A 25,621-nucleotide genomic window follows, 5' to 3' on the forward strand; every position below is an offset into this window, starting at 1 on the left:
ACCTGAGGGCTGGACACGAGGAGCCACAGATGCTGCACCTACTTTCTGAAGACTCCAGCTTGGACATGTCCTGTCCAGATTCTAATCTCTTCTGACTGACAGTGACTCTATCCCTCTAATCCCTCAGGCCCCCAATTCCGCCTGCATGCGGGGGGCGGAGGGGGGTGGGAAAAGAGAGAGAGAGCGCGAGCGAGTGTGTGTGTGTGTGTGTGTGTGTGTGTGTGTTGGACAGTTAGGTTGGAGGGTGCAGAAAACACCCGAAGTATCTCGGAAGCTAGCACCCTCTGGGGCCCTGTGCTTTCTCAGTGCAGCTGGGCAGCTGTCAGGAGGTCAGCGTAAGGTAACCGGGTCACCCCCACCCCTGCCCCTTTCAGAGGTGCAAAAGGATGCTCCAAGCCCTCGCGTCTGCGGATAATATGGGTGCGCACACAGGGGGACCTTCTGAGTAACACCTCCCACCCAGGAGCGTCCCTCATCCCCCACCCCCACCCCGGACGCGGCCCCGCCCCGCCCTTGCCGACTCTACCTGCGGGCGCTGGAGGCGCGGCGGCGACTGCTGGCGGTGCTGCCGGCGGCCGCTCTGGCTATGTAAGGCCGCCTGACCCCACCCTCTCCCACCTCGGGCGCCCCCCGCCCTCCAGCCACCGCCCGGCTAGGCCACCTCGCTGCGGCCCGCCACCGCCTCTCCGCGGGGCGGGGGCTGCGGGGCCCTCCCCACTCTCGCGGCCAGCTGAGACTTTCGGGCGTGGCCCTGGGCCGCCCCCGCCCACCCCCGCCCCCCCCGCCCCCCCCCCCCCCCCGGCTGGCCCCCTGCTGCGCCGCCCCCCCCCCCAGGGCCCCCTCCCCCCCAGCCCTTGCCAGCCCAAGTGCGTGTGGCCCCGCCCTTGTCTGTGCAGGGCCGGAGGGACCTCGCCCCAGTGTCGGCGTCCCCACGACCCACCTCTGGGACTCTCGTGGGGCGCCCGCCAGCAGGGGGGCGACTCCTTCTACCAATGGAGGCCAAGTCTGGGGAAAGTTTCTGGCGGTGTCAAGGGTCAGCCTTTTCTTGTAGGGACGTTCTCTAGCAAAGAGATAGAAACCCAGGCGATTCTATCTGCGGTTTCTGCTGACATCACAAACCACACATCACTCGGTGTCGTGTTGGGTAGTTTACACAAAGAGTCTCTATCATTACTGCAGCCGTCTGCACGTTCCCCTTTCAAAACCCCAACCGAGTGACATTTCAGCAGAACGGTTAAAGGAACTTAATTTTTAAATAAAAAGTTACTGCTGGAAACCAGTACATTACATAGTAGTTCTGCCCCAAGTTCCAAGTATGGTCACGTCTGAATAATTCCAACCTTTTAGTGACGGGGATTATATAGGCCAGTCACTACTTTACACCCCCAAATCTCCACAACTTTTTCTATCTTTAGTCTTCAGTCTATTTACCTCGCTATATGGAGGAGTGGTGAAAATGAAATGCAACAAAAACAATTTGAATAGCTTTTAACAGCTGGTATAAAAGTTTATGGCAGACACAGCCTGCAATCATTGAAAATAAGATTTGAAAATTATCTGTAGACCTCACTCTTCAGTTTTGCCGTTTTGCTTGAGTTTGAATTACAGAAGGTTGGTGGTATGTATTATTTTTAGCAGAAATCCTTTTCTAAGAATTATTAAACAGATTAAATGTATAATATGGTTATGATATCAGATCAGGGTAAAACTCCATTTACAGAAGAATGTGTTAACCACCTGATAGGAGACACATCCTTTTGGTGTAGTACAATTGGTTGTGTCTTAGAATTTAAATACTAGAAAAAGGTAACTTAGAAAACATTACAGAATCTTTATAGTCCTACCTGCCATCTAATGAGAATATTGCCTTCTTGGCACCCTATTTCTTTCAATTGCTACTTATAAGATATAATTTCAAGATTGCTCAAAGCTTATGGATATTCATTCATAAGTATTTAATGAGGTCTCAAAAACTGCCTGGCATTGACCTTGGTGCAGGTGATGTAAGAGTGAACTAGATAGAGAGATGTAAGTCCTACCTTCCAGGAGCTCACATTCTAATGGGGGAGAGATAGCTACTAAATAGACAAGTGCAGACATAATTAATGCACCTATGAAAAGTTGTATGTGGAAGTATGGAGTGCTAGGAGAGGACACCCTCCAAATGGTCTTTTAGATTGCTATTTTGTTTTGAACCCTAGAATTATTTCAATGCTGCAAAGATTTTTTTTTTTTTTTTTTGCTATCCTTTCTTTCATATCTCATATTCAGTTCATCAGGAAATCCTGATAGCTCCAGCTTCAAAATGTTTTCCAAGTCTAACCCCAACTACCCCTCTTCCAAACCAGCAGTGCCCATTTGGATTTCTGAAAAAGGCTCTGAACTTGTCTTACTGCTCTTAATCTTGCCCCTATGGTCTATTATCCATGTAGAATTTTGGGTGACCCTTTAAAAGTGTGTGTATTAGCTCATGCCAATCCTCTGCTCAAAAACCACCCCATGGCTTCCCATCACTTTCAGTCACTTTCCATGGTGACAGTTCAAACTTGACCTTAGCCACCAAGGCCTTACATGTCTGCCACCCCACCTCTCTTTACCTCTTTCTCCATCACTGTCCCCTCCCCAGCCCTGCCACCCTCACTGGCCTTTCTGCTGTTCTTTCAACCCATCTTGGCAACCCAAGATGCTCCTGCATCTTGATTGTTGAGCCTGAGACACTTTCTCTAAATATTTAGAGGCTTGCTCCTCAGTAACACCAGATATTTTCTCCCTTGTCCTCATGTCTGAGAGGTAATCCCTGACCACCTGTTCTAATATAATATACATGTGCACACATGCATGTGCATGCACACACACACATACACATGCATACATTTATTGTTTGCTGTGTCTCCTCTAAAATGAGAACAACAACGGTTATAGTGTCATGCACATAGAAGACAAAACATAAATATTTGTTGAGAGAAAGCATATAAATTATGTAATGGACTGAATGTCTCCCCAAAATTCCTGTGTTGAAGCTCTGACCTCCAGCGTGACCATATGTGGAAATAAAGTCTTTGTGGAAGTAATTAAGGTTAATGAGGTTATAATTGAAGGACCCTGATCTGATAGGATTAGTGTCTTCATAAGAAGAGACACTGGAGGGCCGCCTGGGTGGCGCAGTCGGTTAAGCGTCCGACTTCAGCCAGGTCACGACCTCGCGGTCCGTGGGTTCGAGCCTCGCGTCGGGCTCTGGGCTGATGGCTCAGAGCCTGGAGCCTGTTTCCGATTCTGTGTCTCCCTCTCTCTCTGCCCCTCGCCCGTTCATGCTCTGTCTCTCTCTGTCCCAAAAATAAATAAACGTTGAAAAAAAATTAAAAAAAAAAAAGAAGAGACACTGGAGAGCTCGCTCTAGTACTTAGGAAAGGCCATATGAACACACAGTGAGATGGCAATGGTCTGCAAACCAGGAAGAGAATTCTTACCAGGAACTAAGCCCACAGGCAACTTGATCTTGGACTCCCCAACTTCTAGAACTGTGAGAAACATATTTCTGTTGTTTAAGTCATCCCATCTATGGTATTTTGTTATGGCAGCGTCAGCAGACTAAGACAAATTATGAAGAATGTTAAAGAAAGAGTTTAGATACCATCTACACTCATACATTATATTATATATTATAGCTAATCATTTCAAGATTACTAATGCACAAAATGGTGTGATGGTGTAACTTTTAGCCAATGAACAAACTTTGGAGCACCTCCAAGGATCATTGAGGTTTGAAGATTAATCTTACCTGGACACAAGAATAGAGTTAAGTATTTAACACAAACAAATGCCTTTTATAACTTTGTTGTTGTTTGTTTCTGAGGGCATGAATGACTGAAGCTCGAAGGAATAAGAATGGTCTAGTCACTATCGTGAAAAGTGCTGTTTCAAGAGAGTACAGCCTCTAAACTCCATAAAAGTTTCCTACTGGTCAAGCTGAAGGACTCTTAAGCTGTGGTGTGCCTAGAACATAATCATGGCCCATTGATATTCAAGTAAAGTAGCAGATGCTTCAGGTAACAGCTCTCCTTATGTACTACAACTGCTTATACACTTTATCTCCAAAATAGGCTGTGGGGAGTAAACTTTGAACTTCTGTTTATGGTTTTTTTTTTTAATTTCATAAAACCTAAGCTCTTGCAAGTGTACAATATGCAGATTGATACTGGCCTCCCAGTTACCCATAGGTCCCTTGGTCTCCTGTCCTCCCTCACAGAGGAATCTTGAAGAAATACTGGGAAATCCATAGTGTGGAGCAGCTAACATGTGATTCCTGCTCTTCTTTCAATTACATTGTGTTGCGTCTTACTGATTTTATGTTTGTTCATTTAAGGAATTAAAGATTCTATTATTCAGTATTAACTAAACCAGCAGTTACAAAATAGAAAAGTGGCTTCAAAGGATTTTTGTAAAGAAGATAATACTAATAATACAAGCATAAGCAAACAGGAAATTGGTAGAATTGAAGCTTCTCTGACTGCAGTAAGAATTCTTTGACATAATGGGAGGTTAACAAAGTTGATGATTTGCTTAATTCAGTCTAGCAAGAAATCAGCTTCTCTTTCATTGAAATGATCAAGAAGGCCTATGAAATATGGATTTAAATCTAATTCTGTTAACAATGAGCCTTGCCTTAAGTATATATTATACTTTGAGTCATAGGCTAATGATAAAATGAAGCACCGTGACTAGCATAAAATAAATATCTAGTTCATCATTAAGTGATTTTTAACACTTTTATTTATGTATATATTTCATAATGTATATTGGCATATGCAATAAGTAATCTGGTTAATAAATTAATAAATGAATAAATATTGGGGATATATACTGAACATTTTAACCGATGGACTGTCTATCAAAAGTGTTTGCGAATACTGATTTACATAACCAGGGGTAAAATAATTCATTAGAACCCAAAACCCTGCTCCTGAAAGAAAAAAGTGAATAAAACCAACTAATTAATCAGAGAATACCTATTCAGGGTATATCCAGTAACTTTTTTTTTTATATCTTTCTTCTGTTTTCTCTTTTGATCATTCCACAGTTTCAAGGGAAATAAGAGGAGAAGAAGCCCTGTTAATTTACTATGGTATTTGGCAGCAGAAATTAAACTTGCCAAATAAAAGTAACTTGGGGTCTACTTTGGAGTGTTAGCTTACCTTGTTATTCTAGTTTTGAATTACAATAGCTTATAATAGTATGACTTTATATTCACCTGTCTTCTTTAAATTAGTTGACTTTTCTCTTAGAATGGAATGTACCCACAGAGCCTGGGATTTGAAATAATATGAAAACCCAGTCAAACTCTTCTGACTGTTCACCCATAAGAAAGGTTTTCCCTGTTTTTTGCAAGCTCTTGAAAACTTCTCTTCTCCCTACTCTAAGACTTACCGTGTTTATCTGCAGGATAAATTTATAAATTTTCAGTTATTGAGCCACAACATTGTGTAACAATTGGTATCAGCATATTGTTACTAGAAGGACTTTCTGTTTAGTTCTGTTTTCTTAGATGAGTATCATTACACTATAACGTTTGGAGAGTCAGGGGAGGCTGGACTACAGTTCATTGTGTGAAAAAAAAAGCAGCTGAGGCTTGGGATACCACAGGGCCTGCCTGCGGTCAAAGCTCTGAACCTTCTGACTTCTCATTCTGAGTACTTTTCGTTGTGATATGCTACCGCAGAATGAGCTGGGTGAAAATGTTGTTTTTCTTTCCAAGTATGAGTTAGAGAAAGTAGGACACGTTGGACGATTCCTCACTGTATCCATACACACATGTGTCTGGCAGCCCAGGGTGTTTTAGTTCCTCCAAAAACCCCTACCGCAAAGGGTGCCCACGAAGGCGAAGAGATCATTCTTTCCTAGAGATTTATTTTGCGATTAATAAAGGGTGAGATGAGGCCTTAGAGATTATTTTATTTTTATATTATTTATTTTCTTTTTCTCCTTGGGGTCTCAGAATTTAACTCAGCACTAAACCACTGCCAGCTCCTGTTTTCCTAATTAGAACTTTAACCTTCACAAAATAATATTATTTTGGTAATATAGTCTTAATGAAAAATAGTAATAAAAATATCAGTAAGACACAGGAGGGCAGAATACTTTAAACTAGTTGGTGGGGATTATTGGTTACTACTTAGCAATAATATCTAATAGTTTGGTAGAAAATTTTTGAGAGTGATGGAAACCTAATTTCCTGAGGTACGTAAAATAGGACCAAATAAAATAGTGAAGAGTGTATTGTAAAGATAATCTAGTTGCCCAGATGGGCTTTCCTTAGTTACAGCTTTTATGGCTCTTGAAATGTGTGTGTTCTTTATTCTTTTATGAGAAAGTAAAGATTTTCTTTTTCCCAGGGGCAAGAAGTTACCCTGCAGTTTAGTTGTTAAAATACGCTGAATATTTTTTCTTTGTTACTTCTAGGGCACTTATATTTATTCTGGAACACACCTTAGTTTTTGTGTTTTCCCCCAACATTTGAATTTCTGGCTCTAGACTCCAGATTTTAATCTTGTTAGTTGTATTTCTCATGATATTCCTGATAAGCTAGTTAATATTAGATTTTATGGCATGGATTAAGGTAAGAAAATGCTATAATTTCATAATCTTATCTAACTTGGATATTTCCCCCCTCTCAAACTTTGAAAGTTGCAGTAGGGTGGAATATTTCTGAAAGGAATTTGGAAATTTATCTGTAGTCCTACAATTGTGACTTGTAAATTCTATAACCAAATTCCATGGATTGTGAACAAATTTTATTTAATTTTCTTATTAACAAAGTCTCGAATTTTTAAAGTGTATATTTTTACAGTACTATGCCTTTTGGGCTTTATTACAAAAGATAACATTGGATGGTAAAATATATATCTCTGTAATGTCTGTCCAGATGGATTTTGTAAAGGTGGCACCATATTTTCTCCTTCCATAAAAGAAGACAAGTCCTTGATTGGAGGATTCTGTATGTTTCTTTCTCAATATGCTCTGCTTAATAAAATTATTTGATGGTGGTAGTGTTATCCATTTTCCACCTATAACATGCTTTGTGGGGAGAAACAGTAGAGCCTGGAATTTTGAAACCATTACTTTACAATGCCAATACAAGAGAGGATATTTCACCTTGGGAGGACATCTCCAACCTGAAGAGATGACACTCCTAAGTATAACTAAATATTAGTAAATTAAAATCTGACCTTGAATTTCCCACGAACTCCATATTTCCTGAGATAGAACTGATTGCAGAGGATGCATGCATGTCTTTCTAGTGTCTCCATATTCATTGTTAAAACTGATACATTATCTGTGCTTTAAAAAATTATGTGGTAATCGTGGCACTTCCTCCTTCAAATGTGGCTCCTATTGCATGTGGAATTCAGCTCTCTTAGCCTTGGCAGCGAGGCCCTGTAGGACCTGGCCATTCCTACCTTTTTCGTCTCTTCTACATATCTTCCCCTGGGTCACTAACCTCAGTAACACCAGACACCCTTCTGTTTCTTGAAGACAGCACACTCATTCCTGACCCTGTACCTATGAATGGGATGTTCCTCAGTCTGGAATGTTTCTAGCCCAGATTTTCAAATGATTGGCTCCTTTTCAATATTCCTCTCCTCCTCTCATCTAATGTTGCCACCCACCCTTCTAGTCCTTCTTCATTACTTTATTTTTTTTTCTTCATAGCACTTATCACTTCCAGAAATGATATTATCTATTTGCTTGCAACTTTATGATATGATCTCAATTAGAATGCGCAGAACTTGGAACGTACTAGGTGCTCAGTTATACACACACACACACACACACACACACACTTTAGAGAGTGTGTGTGAGCAGGGAAGAGGGGAGAGGGAGTGTGAACAAGGGAGAGGGGCAGAGAGAGAGAGAGAGAGAGAGAGAGAGAGAGAGAGAGAGAGAGAATCTCAAGCAGGCTCCATGCTCAATGTGGAGCCCAATGTGGGACTCTATCTTACGACCCTGGGATCATGACCTGAGGTGAAATCAAGAGTCTGACACAACCAACTAAACCACCCAGGAGCCCTGTCAGTAAATATTTATTTTTAATGAAAATATGGAAGCAGCAATAGTTTAAGCTAAAAGGGTAGGATTGAGATCTGTGATTAAATTCTGGCCTCTTGCTGAATAACCTTTCTCCAGTTCGTTGGTTGCTTTAATCATAATACGGTGATAAAAATACTGACCAGTGAAGACTGTTGTGGGGATTAGTTGAGGTGATGTATACAAGGTGCTTATCATATGCCTAACACATGACAGTTGCTCACTAAATAGTAGCTATAATAGTTTTTCCTTCAGATGGGAAAGGAACAGGGTGGGCTAGATGCCAAGTGCACTCTGAGCTCTAGGGTATGCCAGGGGTAAAAAGCCAGGAAGAAAATTCTTTGATTAAAATCAAAAGCACAAACCTACAAAGTTCAGAATTTGGGTAGAGCAGGTGGGAGCAAGAAGCAAGGAAGAAACAAAGGTAGAAGGCTTAAGACAATTGCCACCAAAGCGATGGATCAGAGTGCCCTGAGCCCATTTTTATTGGAAGGATTGTACATGGATAATCCTATTTGGCTTAAAACCCCAGGAACAAGTCTAGAAACAGATTGTCTTAGTAGCTGGACCCTATATTACTTTGTTGGTTAAAATTTGAAACTATTTTGGATATTTTATGTATCTTGTCTGAAATAATTGAAAGAAGCCCAGTTTGATTATTCTGTAAACTATCCTCTTATATTTATTATATTTCTAATTTCATTCTGAAACTTGAAGGTCAGATAAACCTAACTTAATCACTTGATGGTAGTTGGTCCTAATTTAATATAGGTGCTAGCAAATAATGGGCAAACAAAGCCCTATTGAAAACAATTTAATCTTTGATTTTTTTGTTTGTTTTTTAATGTTTATTTTTGAGAGAAGGAGAGAGAGAGAAAGAACAAGTGGGAGAGGGGCAGAGATACAGGGAGACACAGAATTTGAAGCAGGCTCCAGGCTCTGACCTGTCAGTACAGAGCCTGATGCAGGGCTCGAACCCACAAACCCTGAGATCATGACCTGAGCCGAAGTCAGATGCTTAACCAAGCCACCCAGATGCCCCAATCTTTGATGTTTAAAAAGAAAAAGAAAAAGAAAGAACAGCATAATTATCATGAGAAAGAAGTCAGAACTTTGTTAGAATTTCTTACACATATATGTGATTTTGCTTCATCAAACTGAATTAATTACATGTGGATGGAGGGGTCAGGGCCAAACACAGTATCTCCAGTGTTCTGGCCTCTAAAGGTTTTGGTTCAATCCTCTCTAGACATGTTTTAGAAAATAAGATTGGGGTTTTAGACCTATCTCAGATCCCAGTTTCAAATTTTCAGCCTCAAACCCCAAATAACTTTTCCCTAAAACTGAACCAACCAAGGAAAACCAAAACCAAAACCACACAACCACAAACCCAAATCTTTTTGGAAGGAGTGTGTGTGGTGGTGGTAGCTGGGAGGATGCTATGAGTTACAAATTTTTTTCCAGGTGCACAACATTATACTTTGGCATCTCTATGTACTCCAGAATTATCACCATTAAAGCCTATTTATCATCTATCACCATACAATTGGCCCCCTTCACCCATTTCACCCACCTCCCAATCTGATTCCACAAAGGTAGCCACCAGTCTGTTCTCTGTATCTACAAGTTTGTTTTTGTTTTCTTTTGTTTGTTTTGTTTTTTTAGATTCCACCATATGCATGACATCATGTGGCATCTATCTTTCTTCATGTGACTTATTTCACTTAGCATAACACCTTCAGAGTTCATCTGTGTTGTCACACATGGCAAGGTTTCATTGTCTCTTATGACTGAGTAGTATTCTATTGTGTATATACACCACATCTTCTTCGTCCATTCATCCGTCAATGGACATTTAGGTGGTTTACATTTTTATTTTTTATTTATTTTTTAATATGAAATTTATTGTCAAATTGGTTTCCATACAACACCCAGTGCTCATCCCAACAGGTGCCCTCCTCAATGCCCATCACCCACTTTCCCCTCTCTCCTACCCCCCATCAACTCTCAGTTTATTCTCAGTTTTTAAGAGTCTTTTATGGTTTGGCTTCCTCCCTCTCTAACTTTTCTTTTTTTCCTTTCCCTCCCCCATGGTCTTCTGTTGTTTCTCAGGATCCACATAAGAGTTAAAACACATGGTATCTGTCTTTCTCTGTGTGACTTATTTCACTTAGCATAACACTCTCCAGTTCCATCCATGTTGTTACAAAAAGCCATATTTCATTCTTTCTCACTGCCAAGTAGTATTCCATTGTGTATATAAACCACAATTTCTTTACCCATTCATCAGTTGATGGACATTTAGGCTCTTTCCATAATTTGGCTATTGTTGAAAGTGCTGCTGCCATAAACATTGGGGTACAAGTGCCCGTATGCATCAGCACTCCTGTATCCCTTGGGTAAATTCCTAACAGTGCTATTCCTGGGTCATAGTGTAGATCTATTTTTAATTTTTTGAGGAACCTCCACACTGCTTTCCAGAGTGGCTGCACCAGTTTGCATTCCCACCAATAGTGCAAGTGGGTTTCCGTTTCTCCACATCCTCTCCAGTATCTATAATCTCCTGATTTGTTCATTTTAGCCACTCTGACTGGCGTGAGGTGATATATCAGTGTGGTTTTGATTTGTATTTCCCTGATGAGGAGTGATGATGAGCATCTTTTCATGTGCCTGTTGGCCATCTGGATGTCTTCTTTAGAGAACTGTCTATTCATGTTTTCTGCCTATTTCTTCACTGGATTATTTGTTTTTCAGGTGTAGAGTTTGGTAGATTGTTTACATTAAAAAAATTATTTACTTATTTTGAGAGAGAGCAAGTGCAAGTGGGGGAGAGGCAGAGAGAGAGGGAAAGGGAGAGAAAGAATCCCAGCTCAGTGTGGAGGCCAACGCAGGGTTCTATCTCACAACCATGTTATCATGACCTGAGCTGAAATCAAGAGTTGGCTACTTAACCGACTCGGCCAGCCAGGCGCCCCAGTTGTTTATATTTCTTGGCCATTGTAAATAATGCTGCAGTTATAATAAAAGTACATTTTATTTTTTGAATCAATATTCTGTATTCTTCAGATAAATACTCAGAAGTGGTGGCAAGCCTGGGTGGCTCAGTTGGTTAAACGTCCGACTCTTGATTTCAGCTCAGGTCATGATCTCATGGTTGTGAGATGGAGCCCCATGTTGAGGACAGAGCCTGCTTGGGATTTTCTCTCTCTTCCTCTTTGCCCTTTCTCTCTCTCTCTCTCTCTCTCTCTCTCTCTCAAAATAAGTAAATAAAATTTAAAGAAGTACTCAGAAGTGGAATAGCTGGATCATATGGTAATTCTGTTCTTTATTTTAAGGCATGTCCATACTGTTTTCCATGGTGTCTGTACCAATTGACATTTCCATCAGCAGTGTATGAGGGTTCTATTTTCTTCACAACATTGCCAACACTTGTTATATCTTGCGTTTTTGATAATAGCTGTTCTAACTTGTATGAGGTGATATCTCATTGTGGTTCTGATTTGCATTTACCTAATAATTAGTGATGTTCAACATCTTTTAATGTACCTATTGACCATCTGTATGTCTTGTGTGTAAAAATAACTGTTCAGTTCCTCTGCCTATTTTTTTAATTGGGTTGTTTGCATTTTTGTTATTCAGTATATGGATTCTTTATATACTTTGAGTATGAATCCCTTGTTGGATATATGATTTTCAAGTATCCCATTCAGTAGGTTTCCTTTTTGTTTTGATGATGGTTTCTTTTGCTGTGCAGAAGCTTTTTAGTTTGATGTAATCTTTTGCTTTTGTTTCCTTCACTTTTGGAGTCACATCCACAAAAGTATTGTAAGACCGATGTTGAGGAACTTACTGCCTATGTTTTCCTTTAGAAATATGTGGTTCAGGTCTTAACTTTTGTGTATGGTGTAAGATAGTTCTAGTTTCATTCTTTTGCATGTGGCTATCCAGTTTTCTCAGCACCATTTATTGAAGAGACTGGCCTTTCTCCACGTATGTTCATAGCTCCTTTATCATAAATCAGTTCTCCATATATGTGTGGGTTTAATTCTGGGCTTTCATTTCTGTTCACTCATCTGTGGATCTGTTTTTATGCCAATGCCATACTATTTTGATTACTGTAGCTTTGTAGTATAGTTCAAAATCGGGACCGTGATACCAGCTTTGATCTTTCTCAAGATTGTTCTATACAAATTTTTGAATGATTTGTTCTAATTCTGTAAAAAAAAAAATTCCATTTGAATTTTGATAGGAAATGCACTGAATCTTTGGATTACTTTGGGTAGTATGGATATTTTGATAACATTAATTCTTCCAGTCCATGAGCATGGAATATTTTTCCATTTATTTGTGTTTTCTTCACTTTCTTTCACTAGAATCTTATAGCTTCATTGTATAGATTTTTCACTTATTTGGTTAAAGTTATTCTTAGGCATTTTATTCTTTTTGATGCAATTTTAAATGGGATCTTTTTAAAAATTGCTTTTCTGATAATTTGCTAATTCAGTATGGATACACCACAAATTTCTGTATATTGATTTTGTATCCTGCTACTTTGCTGAATAGAGTTATTACTTATTTATTTTAATACATTTTTGGTGGAGTCTTTTGGGTTTCCTATATGCAGTATCATGTCATCTGCAAATAGTGGGTTTTACTCCTTCCTTTCCAAATTGGATGACTTTTCTTGTTTACTTTTCTTTTTTCCTTTATCTAATTGCTGTGGTTAGGACATCTAATATTGTGTTGAATTAAAGTGGCAAGACTGGGAATCCTGTCTTATTCCCAATCTTGGCAGAAAAGTTTTGATTTTTCACCGTTTAGTATGATGTTAGCTGTGGGTTTGTCATTTATGGCCTTTATTATGTTTATATGTTCCCTTTATACCTACTTTGTTGGGAATTTTTATCATGAATGGATGTTGAATTTTGTCAAATACCTTTTCTGCATCTATGGAGATCATCATATGTTTTTTATCCTTCGTTTTGCTAATTACACTAACTTTCTTTTAATTTCCATTTGCATGGAATATCTTTCTCTATCCCTTCACTTTCGGTCTCTGTGTTCTTTCCATCTGGAGTTAATCTTTTGTAGGAGGTTATAGATGAGTTTTGGGGGTTTTGTTTGTTCGTTTTTATCCATTCAGCCACTTTTTGTCTTTTGATTAGAGAGGTTAATTTATTTACATTTTAAGTAATTATTGATATTTAATAAGTATCAATTATTGTTAATAAGTATTGTTAATAATAAATACTTAATGGCTTATTATTGTTTTGTTAATTGTTTTCTGGCTGTTTTTGTAGTTCCTCTCTGTTCCTTTTTCTCTCTTCCCTTGCAATTTGGTGACTTTCTTTAGTGTTAGGTTTAGATTCCTTGTCATTTACTTTTGTGTATTTACGATAAGTTTTTGCTTTGTGGTTACTGTGAGGTTCACATATAACTTCCTATGTATATAATGGTCTGTTTTGAGTTGACAGCAATTTAAATTTGAACACATTCCTCATCTTTTATATTTTTCATGTAACATTTTACATCTTTTTATTTTATGCATCCATTAGCTAATTATTGTACATTTAGTTAATTTTACTATATTTGTCTTTTGACCTTTATGCTACCTTTTTAAGTGATTGGTTTACTACTTTTCTGTGTTTACCTTTTCCAGTGAGATTTTTACTTTTGCATATTTTCCTGTTATTAATTAGTGCCATTTATTTTTAGTTGAAGGAAGTCCTTTATGTTTCTTGTAAAGCTAGTTTAGTGGTGATAAACTCCTTTAGCTTTTGTTTATCTGGAAAACTCTAATCTTTCCTTCAATTCTGAATGCCACATAGAGAATTCTTTTTTTTAATTTTATTTATTTATCTATTTATTTTTAAATTTACATCCAAGTTATTTAGCATATAGTGCAATGATGATTTCAGGAGTAGATTCCAGTGATTCATCCCCTATGTATAAGACCCAGTGCTCATCCCAAGTGTCTTCCTTAATACCCCTTACCCATTTAGCCCATCCCCCCCCACAATCCCTCCAGCAACCCTCAGTTTGTTCTCTGTATTTAAGAGTCTCTTATGTGTTGTCGCCCTCTTTGTTTTTGTATTAATTTTGCTTCCCTTCCCTTCTGTTCATCTGTTTTGTACCTTAAAAGCCCTCATATGAGTGAAGTCATATTATATTTGTCTTTCTCTGACTAATTTCGCTTAGCATAATACCCTCTAGTTCCATCCAAGTTGTTGCAAATGGCAAGATTTCATTTTTTTTTTATTGCTGAGTAATACTCCACTGTATATATATACCACATCTTCTTTATCCATTCATCCATTGATGGACATTTGGGCTCTTTCCATACTTTGGCTATTGTTGATAGTGCTGCTGTAAACATTGGGGTGCATGTGTCCCTTCAAAACAGCACACTTGTATCCCTTGGATAAATACCTAGTGTAATTGCTGGGTTGTAGGGTAGTTCTATTTTTAATTTTTTGAGAAACCTCCATACTGTTTTCCAGAGCGGCTGTACCAGTTGCATTCCCACCAGCAGTGCAAAAGAGATCCTCTTTCTCCACATCCTCACCAACATCTATTGTTGGCTGAGTTGTTAATTTCAGCCATTCTGACTGGTGTGAGGTGGTATCTCATTGTGGTTTTAATTTGTATTTCCTTGATGATGAGTGATGTTGAGCATTTTTTCATGTGTCAATTGGCCATCTGGATGTCTTCTTTGGAGAAGTGTCTATTCATGTCTTTTGCCCATTTCTTCATGAATTATTTGTTTTTTGGGTGTTGAGTTTGTTAAGTTCTTTATAGATTTTGGATATCAACCCTTTATCTAATATGTCATTTGCAAATATCTTCTCCCATTCCATTGGTTGCCTTTTAGTTTTGCTGATTGTTTCCTTCACTGTGCAGAAGCTTTCTATTTTGATGGGGTACCAAGAGTTCATTTGTGCTTTTGTTTCCCTTGCCTCCAGAGACATGTCAAGTAAGAAGTTGCTGCAGCCGAGGTCAAAGAGGTTGTTGCCTGTTTTTTTTCCTGTGGGATTTTGATGGCTTCCTGTCTGTTTAGGTCTTTCATCCATTTTGAGTTTATTTTTGTGTATGGTGTAAGAAAGTGGTCCAGGTTCATTTTTCTGCAGTCACATAGGGAATTCTTGGTTGGACTTTTCTTCCCTTCAGTACTTTGAATATGTCAGGCCACTGTCTTCTAGCCTGCAAAGGCTCTGCTGAAAAGTCTGCTGATCATTTTATCAGTTTTTCTTGCATGTAATAAATTGTTTTTTTCTTGCTGCTTTTAAGATTCTCTCTTTATCTATAATTTTTACCATTTTAATTATAATGTGTCTTTTGTAGATCTCTGTGGGCTCATCTTTTTTGTAACTCTCTGGGTTTCTTAGACCTAGGTGTGTTTCTTCTTCAGATTAGTGAAGATTTTAGCCGTTGTGTCTTCAAATAAATTTTCTGGCCCTTTCTCCCTATCCCTATCCAGGGCCCCTAAAAGCGAACGTTATTCTGTTTGATGTTTTTCCAAAGGTCTCTTAAGGGAGCCCCTTTAAATTTTTTTTTCTTTTTGCTGTTCTGTCTGGGTGAGTTCTGTTGTGCTGTCTTCCAGCTCACTAATATGCTTTTCAGTTTCATCCAGTCTGCTGTGAAAACCTCTAGTATGTTTTTCAGTTCAGTTATTGTACTCTTCAGCTTCTAACTTCAGTTTGGAACTTTTAAATATTTTCTGTCTTTGTTGAGGCTCTCACTGTGTACATCCATTTGTCTGAGTTTGACGAACATCTTTATGACCATTATTTGAATTATGATTGTTTATCTCCATTTCATTAATGTCTTTTTTTTTATGTCTTGTTCTTGTGTTTGGAACATGTTCCTCTGTTTCCTCATTTTGCCTGATTCTGTGTTTGTTTCTATGTATTAGAAATGAGCCACTTCTGTGAGTCTTTTTTTTTTTTAACTTTTAATGTTTATTTATTTGAGAGAGAGATATAGAGTGTGAACAGGGGAGGGGCAGAGAGAGGGAGACACAGAATCCGAAGCAGGCTCCAGGCTCTGAGTGGGCAGCACAGAGCCTGATGCAGGACTCGAACTCACGGATCGTGAGATCATGACCTGAGTCAAAGTCGGACGGTTAACCGACTGAGCCACCCATGTGCACGCCACTTCTGTGAGTCTTAGAGGAGTAGCCTTGTGTAGGAGATACTGCATGGAGCGCAGGAGTGCAATCCCTTCTGATCATCAGAGCTGGGCACTCAGATGTTGTCTTCTGTGTCCACTGTGTCCAATGGTCTGCTGTGGAGCAGCAGGAGGGCTAGGTGGGGCTGTCGCCTGGGGCTGCAGTGTGGGGCTTGGCAGGGCCTAGCTGAGATGTACAACTGTGATGGGGTGCAGGGGAGGTCTGGTCTGTTACCAGAGCCAGCTGTGATGTGTGATGGCTCTGCAGGGGTGAGCCCACTTGCTCTGGCAGGTTACAGATAGTTCCAAAATTGTTTCTGCCAGTTAGGTTACATTAGGCTGTTCTGTGGTAACAAACGACCCCAAGCTCTCAATGTCTTAACACAATAAAAGTTTATTTCTTGCTCAAACAAGGACCCACTGGGTTTGTCTGACTCTTTGTGGCAGTTATCCCGTCTGAGGTGCCTTGGCAATCCAAGCTCTTTTGATCTTGCGCCTCTGTAATCTCAATTCAAGACCTCCTTGATTATTGCGGTGTAGTAAGGAAAACCACATGGGCCTTTTGCTTTCTTCTAGCACTGAGAAGATACTCATTGTCTCTTTCACACTTCATTGGCCAGAACTACCCACATGGTCATACCGACCTGCAAGTGTGCCTGGAAGTGAGTTCACCTGTGTGAGTGAGGCATCTGATCTTAGTGTGGACTAGCTGTGTGTATTAGTCCCTGAAATTGAATTTTTTTTTTTTTTAAACAGGGATTTAGCTCAGAGCTCAATATTATTCAAAAGAGGGCCTTGGAACTTGTGTCAATTTATATTGTAAAAATTGGATTACTGGCCCCTGGAGAATTGGTGGAGTACTCAAGGATTGCATGAAAAAAAATATTTTTAATGCAGATGTGACATAGCCGACTCTACTTTCATAATGTCACCTTACTTATATTCTTTAACTTCCTGTAGAAAATTGGTTTTGTGTTTGCGATTTTGCCTAACCTTTCCACTTTTACAGGGACTCTGAAAAGGTTGAAGCTAGTCCACATCCTGCTATGGTAGACTGGCAAAGCTTACATGAACTTAGAATGATGTGTCATGAAAAACCCCAGAAAATTAGTTTGAGCCATATGAGATTACTGATATTTAACTTTTTTTTTAATTTACAAGACGAGTTTTATGTGTTTCATTCTTACAGTTAATCTTAGGTATAAAGCAATGACTAAGATATTGTCATTTCCCCCTTTTAAACCTGTGTGCCATGGTGTAACCCTAATTTCAATCTTGTAATAAGATCTTTGAGGTCATTTCAAGTAAGGAATTTTGTACGAGTTTTGAATTGTAAGCATCATTGTTTTACACAGCCTCTTCAGCCGTGACCAAGCGGTTGACAGCATGACAAGTGGTTGATTTCAGTGAATTATTTAACAAGTTAATTATCCACAGTTTCCTCAGAGCATGTGGCTCTTCATGAGGTCAAGTTCTCATTGCCCATCTCCTAACTGCATGGCTTGTGGTGAAGAAAGATACTTGCATTTCCTTCTTTAGTCCAGCCCAAGCTTCGTTGTTTAACACTAACACACCAAGAGAAGTAGAAACGGCCGTCTAATTGCTTTCTGTTATGTTTTTTTTTTTTTTGCGTTGTTGCAGCATCCGTGACAAATGACATCTTACTTTTACCTGTTGTTTACCTCTTTTCTTTTTAAAAAAAATTTTTTTTTCAACGTTTATTTATTTTTGGACAGAGAGAGACAGAGCATGAACAGGGGAGGGGCAGAGAGAGAGGGAGACACAGAATCGGAAACAGGCTCCAGGCTCTGAGCCATCAGCCCAGAGCCTGACGCGGGGCTCGAACTCACGGAGTGCGAGATCGTGACCTGGCTGAAGTCGGATGCTTAACCGACTGCGCCACCCAGGCGCCCCTGTTTACCTCTTTTCTAACTGTGAGGCTAACTTGCCATTTATTGAATATGTGCTTTGTTTCCAAGAGTCTGCTAAATGCTTGCTTATATTACTTGACCTTCACAGCAGTGTTATTAGGGAATTAGCATAATTATGTCTAGTTTCTGGATGAGGAAAACTGAGGTTTAATCAAGTCGAATGACTTAGTCAAGGCGGTGTGTCTGGTCAGTGGCAAAACCAGGATTGGAGTCTGGCTCTAACGGACCCTAAGCTCATACCAGTCACTGTGTCATCCTTGCTCCCCATTTTCAGTTTCTTTTTAAAAGCAATATGCCTCTTAAAAGTGTACTCATGTAATCACCCTTTTTGCTAAGTATCATTTCTATTTTAATTGAAATGAAATTTTAGTAGATGGTTTTGCAGATAAAAATGTAGTATTCCCATAGGCCTCAGAAGATCTGAGTATAAGGAATTCTAGATGAAAAATTGAGTTCTTGGTTCTGATATGTCCACCTGGATTTTTGTGTAATAAAAAAATAGGCTAAGAAATACTAATTCTTTCTTTAAATATTGTGAAACAGGTGTCTGTTTTATTTTCATAATTAAAAACAGACAAAATAAACCTGAGAGTCCAAAAGATAGCTCTTTGAGGGCACTTTCCATGGAGTATGCTTTATAAGGTCTTGAATATGACAACCCTCAGTAAGCTTTTGATTTGTAAATACAGCAGCAGTTTTGAAATGGATCACAATGTGTTGTTTTGTTCTAAAGGCTATCTGGGTGAATTCTCATATTCTCGAAGTACCTATTGGCTTCCCAGTATAAATATTTAAACTTTTTAGATTTCATAGTTTTGAAAGCTCTTAAGTTTCATATTGTTTTGGCTTTAGGTTATAAAGCCAGGAAACATTTCTGATTTGTATGCTGTCTTCATTAAGATAATGTGTTAGGCATATTTTCTAAAATGCTTTTAAACTTTCAGAGGGAATGTGGTTTCATATCTATTTTATGCACATGATCCTTATGAATGTGATACTAATTGGACTACAGCAAATGGAAAATAATAAAGGGAACGATGAATATCAGATTTTACATATTTGCTTTTTTACAAAAATCAATTCATAAATGGATGGGATGGAATGTGGTACTATCAAAACCTTTGTGGTTAAATTTACTTTTAATCATTTTTGCCTTATTATCTTTTGGCAGCTGGAAAATCTTTAATCTTTGTGGAAAGAAATTGAACTTTAAACCTTACACACTGAAAAGAAAAAAACTGCTAAGGTACACAGTTAATAAGTTTACTAATTGTAAAATTAATCAGTCAACAGCACATTCACAGAAAACTATGCTGATAATTATATAATACTTGCATTGTTCTCCTACTTTGATTTATTATATTTGCTAATTTTGCAGTAATAATATTCATTATATTTTTGATAGCCTGTAATTCCTATTGCAAACATTTCAACTTGCACTCTGTATATACTTCTGGTTTTAAGACAGAATTTAAAAGTGACATGCAAACTTAAAGTTAAAGAAATAATTACACAAATAGATGAGCAGGTTCATCTGCTATCCCAAACAGTAATCTGAAGTGAAATTGGGTTCCAGTTCTATCTCCATCACTTATTAGCTCTTAACATTTGAGTGGTTATTTAACCTGTATAAGCCTTAGTTTTCTTATCTGTAAAATGGGGCTAATATAAGCTTCTACCTCATAGGATCCTGGAACATTAATGAAATCATCTGTGTTAACACACTTAGTGTCGGCACATGGCAAGTGCTCCATAAGCCTCAGCTATTATTTTTATTAACATGACAGTAATTTTTTGGGAGTAAGAGATTATCTGGTTCCTTTGAAGTTTATATAGACATATATATGCCCATGTGGATTATGTGGGACCTGATAAAACAAAGAGTAAATACATTAAGAGTGTTTCTAACAGTTATGGTTTATTGATAACATTTATAACAGTAATGTACTGCTTATAATAATGAAGATCCCCATGAACAAATCATATTTGTAATAATGAGTATAATTATAATGGATTAATAGCATAATTAGGATTGTGATGACTATTAAAAAACTGAATTAGAAAATATTAACTTTATGTATGTGTTCATATACATTGTTTATGCCAGAATGACATTGTGAATCTGAAAGTGATGAGATAGCAATCAGGGAACTTATGTTGCCTGAAAAGGAGAACTGCTTGCATGGAAATCCTCCTTTGACCAGAGAAATGGGCATCCATCTGAGAACAGAACATCTTACTAAAGTAAACATCCTGTAATCCACATGATAATAAGTGAAAAGAGGGTAGGACATCCCACAAAGAGTCAATATGCTGTTGCTATTCTGTATCATTCTGGAGTGTGGACTCTTAACATTTGACAAAGAATCTGGGTGAAGCAAGGTGGAGATGATTTGCATGCAAGGTCAGGGGAATGAATACTTTTGCAACTGGATTTCATATAAACTGAAACCATGCAAATACCTCTCTACCATGACTTTTTTTTTTTTGAATTGCAGCTGAATAAAGGGTTCTTCATGCTTCCTCTCCTGTGAGATCTTCCTAGATTACATTAGACCTAATTATATTATGTTAATTACGAGCTGACCACATATGAAGCAACATAAAATCACTAAGAATGAATGATTTTTATAGGGGGTGAAATTTTGAGATTAATAAAAGGTAAAAGGACAAAAAAGTCACAATTTTATCATCCCAGATAATTCACTCCAAACCTCTGCCCCCACCCCCAAAAAGATTTATACTTTGATACAAAATGTATCATTTATTTTATTTGGCTACTATTCTACTGAAACTAATTTTAAAATTCATTTAACTAGCTAAATTGATGAAAGTCTTATAGGTAAGTGCAATGAATAGGTACAGAATGGGACGAATGAGACACATCTCTTGCTCTCAACAAGCTTATCATCAAGAAAGGACGTTAACAGGCTAAGATTAGGCAAGAAGAGATCATGTATAAGAGATGTACTATGAGCATTATGCTGTAAAAAAGTCAACTTACATATAAGTGTCTGATGAGGTTCAGGACAATGATCTTTAGGCTATTTACAGAGGCAATGTAAACTTATACTTAAGTTCTCCTTACTGCTATGCTGTGGCAATCATCCATCCATCCATCCATCCATATATCAAACATTCATAGAATGTCAAGTCTGCCAGGCACTAAGCCTATAAAAATGAATTAACCTTTTATGGAGTTCACAGAATAGTAGGGGAGACGTCACATTTTATTGCAGTTTATTTACTTTTCTCAATGGTAGGACTGAAATATGTATCAGGTGCATGGAAGTCAACAGGATGGAAGCTTAGGGTGTAAACATAATAATTATTGTTAAGGGTGGCTTAAAAACGATCAGTTTGGAAATGCAGGGTTTTAGATCTTAGGGGTCATAAAAATGACCTCCTACATTTTACACACGGGGAAAGGTTCAGGGAAGATAAATGATTTGTTCAAGGCCACATGGCTTATTGGCAACCAGACTGAGAATTGGATCCACCCCTGGTTCTTTCAGCTCCACTCTGCTCCTGTTTCCATCAAGTCCATTGCCTCAGGAGGGTTAATAGTTAATATAAATGTTTATGTAGTGCTTGAGCCAAAGAAACGTGCCCAGATTGTTGCTTAAAAGGGAAATAAATTGTTATATGAGCAATTTAATTGCAGGTACCAGATTATAAGTAGATTTACTCTGCAAAGACCAACAAAGGAATTAACACGGCTTTATGAAGAGATCACTTTACAAATTAGGGAGTCATCAGTATTCTGCCCGACTCTGATGTGTGAAAGCAGAGAGACATTTTATAAAACATTAAACCATGTAAAAACTGGGGGCAGATTCATAAAAGCTAAAAGAAAAATAACCATTCCAAGTAAAGGTAGAGGCTGAAGTAGACTTTTAATAAATTAAGTATCCTCCTTGGCTGTTTCTTTTTTTCTCTTTTTTTGCCAGACAAGAATTTGTAGGCCTATGTTCAATGGCTACTCCTGAAATAATTTGGATTCTAGGGTAGTCTACTGTAATACAACATTTTAGAAGGATGACATCTACTCAGCTATTGACTAGCTGTTGACTTGGGACAAGTTACTTAATCATTCTGAGCCTCAGTTTCTTCATTGATACTATGAAATACGGAATATGAAACCACTTAGGATTCCTTCCAGCTTTAAAACCTTATGCCTTTGCAATAGGTAATGCTTGTTCAGAAACTATAACCACAAATGGTTAGTTGAGCTTTGTGTCCTACCTAATATGCACTGGTAAATAAAGTTGCTGATAACTAGGAATAGAAAGAAAAATGGTAGCTCACTCATTTTAATGAGAATGCTGAAAGCATATGCAATGGCTTATTATTAAACTATTCCACTAGTGGAGAAATTGGAAATATCACAATAAAAATTTTCAATTTTCCATTCCAGTAACTTTATTGAATTGCCAAGGCATATAACAACAGCCAAAGTTGATACATTAAATGTAGATGTTTAAGAACAAAGTTAATATGTGGTATTATTGTTTCTCATTTTAGTCCCTTTCTGCCAACCCTCTCCAAAGTTAAATAAATCTTCTTCCTTACGTATTGCCAAAAAGTGTCTTGCTATTTCTGATAGTTTGAATATTTTTTTCACCTAATTTTTTATTCTTTTGTAAAGGTAGTAAATCACAATATATTTCTATTTCTTCACTGCCAAATCTAATACAATGTTAATATTTCTGTAGTTTCCACTGAGTCTGTCTTCTGCCTTCTATTTTCAGTTTATGATCTTTGTTTCTATATTTGGTAAAAGTCTGCTTATGTTTTTCAAATATGATGTAAGGCAATCTTTTAACAAAATGTTTCTGAGTGAAAGCAATCTGAATTGTTGTAATTTTAGATATATGCTTCCCAAGAAAGCAATATAATGCTTTTTTTAAAGGACAGAGTTGCTATTTGGTTTCAAATATTGTTACATTTTATGTATTTATTCTATAGTTAATAATATTCTCAGCCTTTTCTTTGATGCAAATGTTACTGTAGAAGCTGTCTGCTTTTTGACCCAGATTCTCTCTTTGTGTTTCCTTGCCAGGACAGATGAAATTTCTTCTGGGCTCTCTGTTTTCTGCATCAGCTGTGGACCTTCATCCTGGCCACTAGGGGACTTCGGTTTTGATCATATTCCAAAGATCTGGCAATTAATTAGCATGAACAGAGTTGTTAAGAAGTTGCATAAAGAGCTCGCAGTGTTATAATCCATGTTCTTTTATCTCAAAAAAATTCTGAGTAGATGTGTGATCCACAAGGATACATGATCTGTTAACTCTGAGAATGATCACTGATGACCTGGAGATTTGTTAGTATTTGGGGAAGTGTCAGCTATATTGGCAACGTTCTTCAAAGAAGCCGTGGTCTCTAGTGGGCCTCAGTGGTAGCCAGACTAGAGATGGTTTTGCTACTATTCAATTCCATCTGTGGGGGTGGGGTATGATTAACATGATCCTTGATTAACAAGAGGAAAGCTTCTCACCAGTAGAGTGGAAGAAACCCTCTTGGGAAGTAGAAGACATAATCAGATTGCCTGGAAATCAGGCTTTACATGAACAGTTTATGGATGGTTTATACAGAAAATAAAATATTAAATTATCTCTCTTTGGGTAGAGGATGCAAGAGAATCACATAGCACCTCCACATTTACTTCTCCCATTTTAGGACAAATATTTAGAAGAAGAAGAAGAAGAGGACCCAGCATATGATGTTGCAGAACCAGTTTGGAGACATAACCCAAACATTTAGTAAGATCAGCCAGGCTTTACCTTAGGAGCCAGGATGGGGAGGGACCAGGACTACCTCCAAGGGCTCATTTGCTTCAGCCTGTGCTGTGGAGGTCTGCCTCCCACAAGCTGACTGTATTGCCTGATTTCTAATTAGCCTTCCAACCACAGTCACAGCATGAATCTTGGATCAAGGGTCTCATCTCCCAGTAATCTACTGTTATTTTACTCACAACCTCTGCCTGAAGAACATATACCTTTCCTGATCAATAGTTATGCCCATCCTGAGTCTGACAGGCATGGTTTCCCTACATGTAAGAAATGTTTATTGATCACCTAATAGATGAAATGCAAATGTGAGCAGGAAACAGCCCCTATATTTGAGATGCTTCTAGTCTGTGGGGTGGGGGTGGGGGCAAAGGTAAACAGGTAATTATAATAGTATGTACAATAGTGGCGTAAACACTGTCCTAAGAACCCATTGGAGGAGCACTCATTTTAATATTAGGCTCTACTAAATAGTTCAAAGGAGAACAACTTGCTTTATTTCTGGTTTTCAACATGGCGGCCATCATGACTACTATATTTGGTTGACTAAGTTCATTGGATTCCAGTACCCCATAGATGGCTTCTCCCATGACTCCTAGACCAGGGAATAATGGTGTATGCAATAGTTGCACACTGTGGAGGCGTCATCGCTCACAGAGTTGCTCCAGCTCCACTTACCCTTTCTCTTTGCTATAGGTGACTGCAGCACAGATTAAAACTCCTTGGTAACAGCTAGCTGTTCTTTTTGGAGAATCTGCAAAAGTAAATCTTCCATATCATGGAAGCAGGTGGAAACCCTAAAAGGCAGCCCCTACAGAGGGGGCTCCTTAGACTTCTGCTGTTGAGAGTCCCCACATCTCAGCCCTGTTCTGCCCTTCCCAATCCTTGTTCCTCATCTTTAATTCTGCAAGACACTCTGGTATTCTAGTAATTTTTTATGCTTGAATTATCCATGTTTTGTGCTTGTAGCCCAAGAATGCTTATGATGTGCTTGAATATTCTTTAGTTCTATTTGTGTAATTTCGAAAAATATATCACTTGTGTTCAGACAATGCACACCAATTTTGCTGTTGTTAGCTGTAAGTGCTGAGGAATGTTTCTGACTTCCTACAACTCCATCTCTTTAGACAAAAAAGCAGAATTGATATCTCCTGGTTGCTAGGTTCAAAGGTCAGCTGAAGGCAGAAGTGGAATCAAGACATCTTCTAGAGCTTTCTCTGCTGCTTACTTTATTCAAGGCTAAAGGATTTGGGGGAGAAGAGGACCTAGTCCTTGTATTTCACTTTTCTAGTGTTTCTTGGCAAGCCAGGACTCTTGCTCTTAACTTCTGAAACCGATCTAGCTCTTATGTTTGCCTTAGATGGGCCAGGAGTCCCACCCACACTAACTCCCTATAGAGCCCCTCAGGTCTCTGCCTCTTTACTGGGAAACCTTCTTCTCTTCTCTGAGCTTTCTTATATCTGCCCTGTATGTGTGTACATGGATTATTCTAATGAAATGATGACTGTGTTGATCGTGATATGGCTCCTCTCCAAGATGATACCTCTGAAATCACCCTTCTCACTGTCTTGCACTACAGCCTATGGGCAAGTGGCATTGTCCTCTAACTTTAGTCCAGCTCTTTGGACTTCCACCTGTTTAAGTATCTTA

The 25,621-nt window shown here is 38.5% G+C and overlaps 1 protein-coding gene and 1 long non-coding RNA gene across 4 annotated transcripts in view; one reads left to right on the forward strand and one right to left on the reverse strand.

The window, feature by feature from the left end:
• RHOBTB1 (Rho related BTB domain containing 1) overlaps positions 1 to 1,127 on the reverse strand; it is a 122,917-nt gene extending 121,790 nt beyond the window's left edge. Inside the window, exon 1 of one of the 3 annotated variants that reach the window (XM_043596420.1) lies at positions 941 to 1,127. The gene's annotated coding sequence lies outside the window, so the exon portion shown is untranslated. Of the gene's footprint in view, positions 1 to 526; positions 712 to 940 lie in introns of those variants that run through there. The other 2 variants (XM_043596426.1, XM_043596423.1) reach the window with 2 other exon arrangements.
• LOC122492786 lies at positions 183 to 25,027 on the forward strand. Its single transcript, XR_006299767.1, has 3 exons — positions 183 to 340; positions 3,854 to 4,046; positions 23,242 to 25,027. It is a non-coding gene; the product is annotated as an uncharacterized LOC122492786 (long non-coding RNA).
• Positions 25,028 to 25,621: the final 594 nt, after the last annotated feature.

The sequence above is a fragment of the Prionailurus bengalensis genome, chromosome D2, assembly GCF_016509475.1.
Source record: "Prionailurus bengalensis isolate Pbe53 chromosome D2, Fcat_Pben_1.1_paternal_pri, whole genome shotgun sequence".
NCBI classification, from domain to species: Eukaryota; Metazoa; Chordata; class Mammalia; order Carnivora; family Felidae; genus Prionailurus; species Prionailurus bengalensis.